This window comes from Chionomys nivalis, chromosome 26 (genome assembly GCF_950005125.1).
Source record: "Chionomys nivalis chromosome 26, mChiNiv1.1, whole genome shotgun sequence".
NCBI classification, from domain to species: domain Eukaryota; kingdom Metazoa; phylum Chordata; class Mammalia; order Rodentia; family Cricetidae; genus Chionomys; species Chionomys nivalis.
Window position 1 is genome coordinate 37885562 of NC_080111.1, and position 10983 is coordinate 37896544.

Consider the following 10983-nt stretch of genomic DNA (forward strand, 5'->3'; position numbering starts at 1 on the left):
ATGTGCCTCAGTGGTTAAACACCACTTTTCCTGGAATTTTTTGCTTTGTTCTGTTTTGTTTGTTAGTTAGTTTGTTTGTTTTTTGCAACAGGGTTTCTCTGTAGCTTTGGGGACTTTCCTGGAAGTAGCTCTTGTAGACCAGGCTGGACTTGAACTCACAGAGGTCCACCTACCTCTGCCTCCCAAGTGTTGGGATTAAATGCTTGCACCACCACTGCCTGTCTAATCTTCTCCTTTATAAAGCTGTTCACTATATAAACTTGAGCTTGAATCCAAAAGAGACTTCACAATGACAGCTTATTTCTAGAACTTCAATCAATATTTTGAAGAGATATGGAGTGGACAGCCTTGTCTTGTTTCTGATTTTAATAGAATAGCTTTGACTTTCTCTCCATTTAATGATAGCTACCAGCTTAATGTATATTGCTTTTATTATATTTAGATATGATCCTTGTATCCCTAAACTCTCCAAGACCTTTATCATAATGGAGTGTTGAATTTTGTCAAATACTTTTTCAGCATCTAATGAAATGATCCTATGTTTTTTTTTCTTTCATTTTATTTATATGATGGATTACATTAACAGATTTTTGGGTGTTGAGCTAGCCCTGCATCTCTGAAATGAAGCCTACTTGATCATAATGGATGATTTTTTTATATGGCCTTGGATTCAGTTTGCCAGTATTATATTGAGAATTTTTCATCAATGTTCATGAGTGAGATTGGTCAGTAACTCTCTTTCTTGGTTTAGTCTTTGTGTGATTTTGCTATCAGGGTGACTGTACCTTCATAAAAAGAATTTAGCAATGACTCTTCTATTTCTATTATGTGGAACACATTATGGAATATAAGTATTAGCTCTTCTTGTAGTATTATGGTAGAATACTACACTAAACCCATCTGGTCCTAAGCTTTTTTGGTTGGGAGGCTTTGGATGACAGCTTCTATTTCCTAACTACTTATAGGTCTATTTAAATTGTTAACTTGGTCTTGATTTAATTTTGTCATATGATATTTATCTAAAAAATGTCCATTTCTTTTACAATTTCCAATTTTGTGGCATACAGGCTATTGTAGTAAGACCTAATGATTCTCTGAATTTCCTCAGTGTCTGTTGTTATGTCCTGCTTTTCATTTCTGATCTTGTTAATTTGAGTGTTCTCTCTCTGCCTTTTGATTAGTTTGGATAGGGGTTTCTCAATCTTGTTGATTTTCTCAAAGAACCAGCTCTTTGTTTCATTGATGACTTGGATTGTTTTCTGTGTTTCTATTTGTTGATTTCAGCCCACAGTTGGATTATTTCCAGTCTTCTACTCCTCCTGGATGAGTTTGCTTCTCTTTTTTTGAGGTTTTGGGTGTGCTGTTAAGTTCTCATGTGAGCTTTCTCCATTTTCTTTATGTGGGCATTAATGCTATGAACTTTCCTCTTATCACTGCTTTCATATCATCACAGGCATGGATAAACATTTAGAAAACTACACAAGCAGCCGGGCAATTGTGGTGCATGCTTTTATTACAAGCACTTGGGAGTCAGAGGCAGATCTCTGTGAATTTGAAGTCATCTTTGTCTGCAAAAGCTAGTTCCAGGAAAGGCTCCACACCTATAAAGAAACCCTGTCTCAAAAAAACCAAAAAAAAAAAAAAAGAAAGAAAAAGAAAAAAAAAAGAAAAGAAAAAAGAATAAAAGCCAGACAAGCAATGTTCACAATGATTTTTATGTACATTTGTTTGTATGTGCCAGTGCACGTCTCTATGTGCATGTATGTGAGTATGTGTGTGCATGAGTGTATATACTTGTGGAGATGTGTGTATGTATAGGATTGTGTATGTGTACATGTGCATTTGTGTATTTATGTGTGGAAGATAGAGGCCAACCATTGGTGTAAGTACTCCCACTGAATTTTTATTTTTTTGAGTTGGGGTCTTTAATTGCTCTGTAACTTCCTAAGTATAAAAGGCTTGCCGGGTAACAAGTGCCCAGTACCTATTTGTCTGCATGTTCCAGTTCCATCGCTGGTGTAAAAATTCCTTGTGACCATACTTTTTTTTCTTTTTCTCTTCAGCATGGATTCTGGGGGGCTCAAATTGAGATTCTTAAGCTCACAAGACAAGCTCACCTGTCTTCTCAGTCATTCACAAATCCAGCAATTTTCTTGTCACTGTAGCCACCTAGATACTGGTCCCTCAAGTGCAGTGTAGCATGTCTGTCTGAAAGCCAGATGTTGATATGAAGGTTCTTCCTCAATCTCTCTCCCCTATTCATTTGTTTGTGACAGGAACTCACACTGGAGCTCTGTGATTCTCCTACTGTAGCTAATCAACACATTTCAGGGATTCTCTTGTCTACATTTCCCCCTTAGCTTGGATCACAGGCCTAGGAACCCACAACTTGATATTTTATGTGGATTCTGGAAATCCAGAATTAGGTACCCAATTATTGCACACAGCATTTTAACAACCCCTCAGGCACCACAGACACTTCCTAAAAAGCAGGATATAAAAACATAATTTGAACAGATGAATACTTGCTAGATAAACAGATTGATATGTGATAAGATATACTTATTAAATTGCTATCATTTTTGAAGCCTATTGTGGACTGTAGGAGTGTATCGCCATTGTTACAGTTTGACCATGAGATGTTCCCACAGTTCATGTGCTCAATTCCTCATTTCCCAGATGGTGCCAGCATCTGGGGGTTGTGGCATCTTCAGATCCTGGCCTTTTCTATATTTTTTCCTCTGCTTTCTAGTGACCATATCATAAGAAATTCCAGAGTAATTTGTTTCAGCCACTGTGATTTTCTGCCCAAGGGCACAGGACTAAGGAACTGTGAACAGATGTCCCAGGAGGTAGCCACACCTACACTGTATCTTCTATAAGACTAGTTAATTGATTAGAACCTCAGTAATTGTGGTGAGGTTAAGATAATAGAGGTCCAGAGCATAATGATAGTTTAAATTAGATTTATATTTAACCCCATTAATACCCAGGACACCTTCCCTTACAGCTGTAGGTACAGCATGACTGGCTGAGATGTTAAGATACCTTTATTTCCATAGGTATAACACTTGTAGGCATATCTGGACTTTCCAACAAGTTAGAATACCTTTTTCTCCAGAGTTATAACACTTTCAGGGATAACCTGACATCCTGAGAAGTTAGGACACTTTTCTTCTGGAGCTGTAACACTTGCAGTGCACACACACCAGCATTCATACACATACAATTATACTCATACATATGCATGTTACACACACCCAAACTCACCCAGAAGAAATAGAAGTTCTGAGTAGACTTTGTTCTGATTAATTGTACATTAGCTTGGCACAAGCTAGGGTTATCTTGGTAGAGAAACCTAATTGAGGAAACACCTCCATCATATAGACTGAAGACAATTCTGTAGAGCATTTTCTTGATTAATGATTCATATGGGAAGGCCCAGGCCATTGTGGGTGGTTTTATTCCGGGTCTGGTGTCCCTGGGTGCTGTAAAAAAATCAGATTGAACAAGCCCTGAGGAGCAAGCCAGTAAGCAGCACCCTACCATTTCCCCTGCATCACCTCCTGCCTCGAGAACAAGGAACAAGTTGTTTCTTCCCCATGTGCTTTGTGGGCATGTTTTTTTCCTCAAAGCAGTTGGGAGCAAACGAGGCTAACTTGTCCTCAATAAAAAGGTGGAATTGGCAATAATAAAAAGTAGAAGGCCAGTTACTTTTCTGGTCAATTTACCCAACATTTAAAGACACAATACCAATTCTTCATAAACTGCTCAAAATATTAAAAAGAAAGATGCCAAGGAACATTTAAAGACATCTTTATAAATTTCAAGGGACGAGAAATCTTACACACAGCTGCTGACTTGGAAAATTAGGAAGCTGCTTTGGAATAGAGCCTAGTAGCTCTTCACACATGAACCAGAGAGAAATATCTAACAGTATTGAAAAGGAGAAGAGTAGTTATCTTTGTACAGAGTGGAAGCAATTGTTAGCATCTCACCACAATTTTCGAGAATTTTCTACAGACTTTTCATGGGAGAGATAATTTATAAAATAAGATTAGGACAGAAGCTAATGCAATGTTTGATGATTTGCCTTTTCCCCCGCCCATTGATTTTGCTATGATAATTTTCTATAATCCAATATTTCTTTTAAAATGTTTTTTCATAGCTGAGCGGTGGTGGCACACGCCTTCAATCCCAGCACTCAGGAGGCAGAGGCAGGCGGATCTCTGTCAGTTCAAGACCAGCCTGGTCTACAAGAGCTAGTTCCAGGACAGGCTCCAAAACCACAGAGAAACCCTGTCTCAAAAAACCAAAAAAAAAAAAAAAGAAATGTTTTTCATATCTGTTGAAAATCACCATTGAATGCCACAGAAATTTATTTAAACATTCTTTTCAAATTGCACATCAAATTTTCATTATTCTTTGTAATATGGATTAACATATTTTGTGCTGTAAGTAAAATTGGTACACCTTAATCATTGAATTAACCATATCGTTTTTTCTATGTCTCTCTGTGTGTGTGCATATGTGCACGCGTGCACACATGTGGATGTGTGAATGTATTTCATGTATTCCAGGCTGATCTCAACCTTACTTTGTGCTTGTGAAGTTTCTTTAACTTCTAATCTCTCCATCTCTGTCTCCTAAGTATGAGAATTATAGGTATGTACCACCATGCTATACATGTGCCCTTCACTTTTTCTTAAACTAGATTCCTAGTGATGATAGAAAAGGATGAAAAGATCTGACATTTAAGGTCCTCTGTTCATATCACAATTACTGTATAATAAGTTTATATTGATTTATTACCCCCTCACACTTCTTAGTTAACAACGGGCACATATCAAGAAAAACTGATTCATTAAATGTGTAAGGGAAGATGGTATCTTTTCAGAGACTGAATAAAAAGTAGCATAGCCATACTGCTGCCAGCCCCAAATCATGCATGCTCAGATGATATTCATGAAGAGTGACAACTCCCCTTTGGGACTCTGTGTGTATCAACTACAGCGGGGGAAGATTAAGTCCAACATTGCGACCAATCCCTTGGGGACATCTCTACTTAGGAACTACCACTTGGGTAAAATTAAATCCTTGGCTACACAATAGAAAACCATTTTCAGTAAAATTCAAAAAGACATAGAGGGAAAAAGTGTGTATAACTAAGATAGGCACTACATATAGAGAGACACTGTGCTTAGGTGTCCTTACAATAGATGCTTAAAGATTTTTCACATAGCTTAATGGATATAATTCATAGTTGGGTATAGTGGTATATGCCCTTAATCCCAGAAGTTTGAGGCATCTGTCTCTGGTGGCAGCAACATGGTTTCTCCTTTGACTCAGTCTACTCTTTCTATATATTAATTCATTAACCAATAAAAGGAACTGTATATTGAGGGACTTCCCATACCACAAAGGCAGGCTAACACTGGTCTACATGGTGAGTTCCAGACCAGCAATGGGCTACAAAAGTCCTTGTCTTAAAAAATAAAATAAAATAATGCAATTTATAAAATTTAAAGATTTATTACAAATTGAAAGTAGAAGTATATGAATTTAAAACTTACTTATTTTATGCATATTAATATTTGCCTGCATATTTATATGTATATATATGAATCTAAAAATTACTTATTTTCTGTATATTAATATTTGCCATCATATGTGTGTGTGTGTGTGTGTGTGTGTGTGTGTGTGTATATATATATATATGAATCATATTTATGCAGTGTCCATGGAGGCCAAAAGAGGGCATTGGGTCACCTGGATCTATGTTGTGATCTGCTATGTGGATGTGAATCCTCTGCAGAACAGTTAGTGCTCTTAACTGCTGAGTCATCCTTTTAGGTTTTATTCCTCATCCTCAGGTATTTCCTTTGGAAATGAAATTGTAAGGTGTATTAATTATATTTAGAAATGAGTATGGTATGCTAACACAGTAAAATGCAAGACACAGACATTCTGGCTCTAATTAAAGAGAGTTGTCTATTGTTTTGTGGTTAGGTTTTTTTTTTTTTTTTTTTTTTTTGCTTTTTCGAGACAGGGTTTCTCTGTGGCTTTGGAGCCTGTCCTGGAACAAGCTCTGTAGACCAGGCTGGTCTCAAACTCACAGAGATCCGCCTGCCTCTGCCTCCCAAGTGCTGGGATTAAAGGCGTGCGCCACCATTGCCCAGCTTGTGGTTAGGTTTTTATACATTTATTTTTACCCCAGCAACAAGGTTTCGCTTTGTAACCACTCTGGCTGTTCTTAAACTTTCTTTGTAGACCAGTCTGGCCTCAAACTTATGGAGACCTTTGTGCCTCTCCTTCCTGAATGCAGTGATTGGAAGCATACAACCCCATCACCCATCTTGAGTTCTTGATCATTTTGAACATTCTCTTTGAGATATCTTTAGAATGATGCATACTGCCTCTGTAGAAAATCTGTGTTTTATCACTTGTGTCAAATTTTCTTGACTCTTAGTGAGGAAAATATACCAACTAGACCCAAGGGGGAGCAGCTTCTATCCCTTGCCCTGCTTCTTTATTTCCTTCCTCTTTCTAGCCTGCCTCACTGAGTCCCAGTGGAGAGAGGCCAACAGAAAAGGGCAGAGAGAATGCTTTTGAGAGGCTGTGGTGGCCTGGAGTCAGTTAGTCAGGGAGTCAGCCACCCTGATGTTTTGCATTCAATACACTGACTGCACCTCAAGCAGCTTCTGTCCCAAACAGCAATTGCAACTCCACATTTACCAGCAGCATTTTGTGCTACGGGATACAGAAATGAAGGAATTTTGTTCCCTCAGACACTGGCCTCAGACTCACAGAGATATGAGATAGGGGATCGCAACAAGACACTAAGAAAATCTATATCTAAATCTCTTATCCTTCTATTGAACTCAGAATTTAAATCTTGAGGGAAATTCCTGCTAGCTGAGAGAGGTTGAATAACAAGTTCCTAATGTGTCCTTGTTGCTTGCATTTATGAAAAGAGGAGTGTCATTCTACTCGGCCACCAATTAAAAACTCTCACTACACTCAGTTTATCACTAGAGCTTCCTGTCAGTTGGTTGATGATGCAGCCTGTTGACCACAGGTTAATTTTATTTAATCAAAAAATGTAAAACATGTTTGCATCATTAAAAAGGTAGCAAAAAGTGTAGCACACCTTTACACAGTGAAAATAATTATCCACAACAGCAGACCACTGTTGCAGGTCAGACCTCGCTCCATATGGATGGATGATGTGTAAATAGAGACTGTACTTTTGTTTCCTGACCTCCCAGACCTGAATAATCACACAAAACGATATTAATTACAACACTATTTTGTCAACAGCTCAAGCATATTGCTATATAGTTCTTACATCTTAAATTAACCCATTTCTGTTATTTTATATTTTACTATGAGGGTCATAGTTTCTTACTTCACATCATGACTCTTGGGTGGCTTCTTTCTACCTCCTCCTTTCAATTTAGTTTTCCAAACTGGCTATATTCTGCCCTGCCATAAGCCTAAGAAGATTCTTTATTAAACAGTGGTAATAAAGTATATTCTTACCATACAGAGGGAATCCCAAATCAATGATGCCTACCATTGAGGCTTATGTGCATGGGGAGTGCACACCTTCAGTGTCTCTGAAGCTCCACCTGCTCATAAGCTCTCAGAAAGGAACCCTAGTGAGGTTGGCAGCCACCTAGGATAGATGTGGAGAGCATAATGATAACATGATGACAGGTAGAGCAAACCCCCTCAGATGAATCAGGAATATTGAAAGATTCAGTTGTTGTTGGATAGGGTTAGAGAGGAACCCCAGTTTAATGTTGGTCAGGGTGTTTGTTGTTCTCTTACCAGAGAGGTCTGGGTTCTTGTGATTTTTGACAGACCTAACTTCAACCTCTGCCGACATCTCCCAGAAGTCTAAGTTTTGCCTAAACTGTAAGAAATTCATCCAGCTTTGTTCATACTCGAAGAGAACACCATGTTACCATGAATGTCTCTATATACTCATGTTCATATATGCACTACATAAAGGTATACAAGGTCTGAAATTGAGCCAGACTAGATATTAGAAGAGTAGGATTTTTGTTCCCTGATCTTGATATAATATTACAAACCAAGGGGTAGAACAGAGACAGTAAACTCCATTGCAACAGATACAGGGGAGTAACTGAAGAGTGAGTGAGCCAGAGACCACTGAGGGTCCGGACATAAATCTGGACCTTCAAGGGAGTAGACCTAAGCCAGGATCCCTGTTTGTCTAGGCATGAGTCTAGGACCTCTGAGGAAATAGGTTTGAGCCAGACCTCTGCCACTCTGGGAATGAATCTGGGACCTCTGAGGGAGTAAGCAGAACCAGAGATCTCTGCAGGGCCAAGTGTGAGTCTTGGACCTCAGAGGGAAAAACGCTGATCCAGGACCTCTGTTGCTCTGGGCATTGGTCTGGGACATCAAAGGGAATAGACAGGAAACTGAAACCTCAGTGGGTCCAAGTGTGAATCAGAACTCTGAGGGAGTAAGCCTGAGCCAGGTCTTCTGCGGTTCTGGGCACACCTGAGCCTGGGAACGCTGAAGCAATAGACCAGAGCCAAAGACATTTGCAAGACCAACTCCAAGCCATGGAATTCTGCAGGAGAAAATCTAGATCAAGATTTATAGAAACAGGTCAAAGCTGGTAGCCTAGGCCAAAGTAGTCCTGAGACAGCAAACTCCAAGGGAGCAGAGCAAAGCCAAGGAGTGTGGAGCTATCTCCAGGAACACAGGTTAATGAATGGGGTAACTAGAACTATGGTACTGATAGTACCACAAAACAAATGTAGGATCTTTGGATTCATGGACACCTAGTAAATTAATCAATAGAATCTCAGACAGCTGCAACATGCACCTATTAGAGTAATAAAAGAGTACAAAAGGAAAAACCACATGCAATACCACAAAGAGCAATAAAACACCAGGAAAACCTAAAGAACCTTCAACAGTAAGACTTGAACAATCAAATATAGATGAAGCAGAAGAAAGTGACCTAAAAAATAAATTCAAGAGTTTGAAACTCATAAAGAGGAAATGAGAAATTCCCTCAAAGAATTGCAGGGAAAATCAAACAAAAAAATTGGAAGACATCATCAAATTCTTTAAAAAAAAATCCAAGAAAAAGCAATCAAACACATGAAAGAAACTATTCAAGACTTGAAAACTGAAATAGAGACAATAAAAAAACACAGTCTGAGGGGATTATAGAAAATGAAATAATGAGAAAATGATCAGGAACTACAAACAATCATGAACAACAGTATATAAGACATGGAAGAGAAAATCTCAAGCATTGAAGATACAATACAGGAAATAAACTCATCAGTTATAAAAATATTAAATTTAACAAAAGCTTAACCCAAAATATCCAGGAAATATGAGAGACCATGAAAAGGCCAAATCAAAGAATAATATAGAAAAAGGAGAAGCTCAACTTAAAAGCACAGAAAATATATTTAACAAAATCAAAGAAGAAAACTTTCTCAACCTAAAGAAATATATACCTATGAAGATAAAAGAAGTTTACAGAACACCAAATAGACTGGATCTATAAAAAGTCCCCTCAACACATAATAATCAAAACAATAAACATATAAAGAAAGAATATTAAGAGCTGCAAAGGAAAATGGCCTAGTACCATATAAAGGAAGACCTATCAGAATTATACCTGACTCCTCATTGGAGACAATGAAAGACAGAAGGTCATGATCAAACATTATGCAGACATTAAGAGACCACAAATGTCAGCCCAGACCACTATACCTTACAAAACTTTCAATTATCATAGAAGGAAAAAACAAGATATTCCATGAACAAACTAGAGTTGACCAGTACCTAGCCACAAACTAAGCCCTACACAAAATACTAAAAGGAAAACTCCAACTAAAGAAAATTGGCTTAAGCAACAAAAACACAGACAATTGATGGTCACATAGCAGCAAATTCCAAAGAAGGGAAAAATGCACAACTTAACATCACCAACAATGAATACTAAATTAACAGGAGATAGCAATCACTGGTCATTAATATCCCTTAATGTAAATGGACTCAACTCACCTATAAAAAGACACAGGCTAACAGATTGTATATGAATCCAGAATCCATCCTTCTTCTGCATAAAAAGAAAAAAAAAACATATCTCAACCTCAAAGACAGAAATTGTCTCAGAGTAAAGGTTAGGAAAAAGGATTCCAATCAAATGGACCTAAGAAACATCAGGTGTAGCTATCCTAATATCTAACAAAATAGAATTCAAGCTAAAATTAATCAAAAGGGACAAAGAAGGTGATTTCATATTAGTCACAGGAAAAATCCATCAAGAGAAATATTATTACTGAATATCTATCCCCCAAATGCAAGGGCACCCTGATATGTAAAAAAAAAAAAACACTTCTAAAGCTTAAAACATATATTAAACTCCACACACTAATAGTGGAAAACTTCAATATTCCCCTCTCACCACTGGCCAGGTCAATCAGACAAAAAATGAACAGAGAAATAAGAGAACTAACAGATATTATGACTCAAATGGACTTAACATACATCTATATAATATTCCATTCAAAAGAAAAGAAAATACTTTCTTCTCAGCACCTAATGGAACCTACACAAAAACTGACCACATACTCAGTAACAAACCAAACCTCAACAAATACAAAAAAAAAAAGGAATACCACAATGTACTTTCTCAGATCATCATGGTTTAAACTAGAAGTAAACAGCAATACTAATTTCAGATAACCTACAAACACAGGAAAATTAAGCTATGTTAACCTAAATCATCAATGGGTCAAGGAAGAAATAAAGGGAGAAATTAAAACTTCCTAAAATTCAATGAAAATGACCACACAACATACCCAAATTTATGAGACACAATGAAAGCAGTGTTAAGAGGAAAGTTCATAGAACTAAATGCCTACATAAAGAATCTGAAAAAATCCCACATGAGTGAATTAACAGAAAATTTAAAGT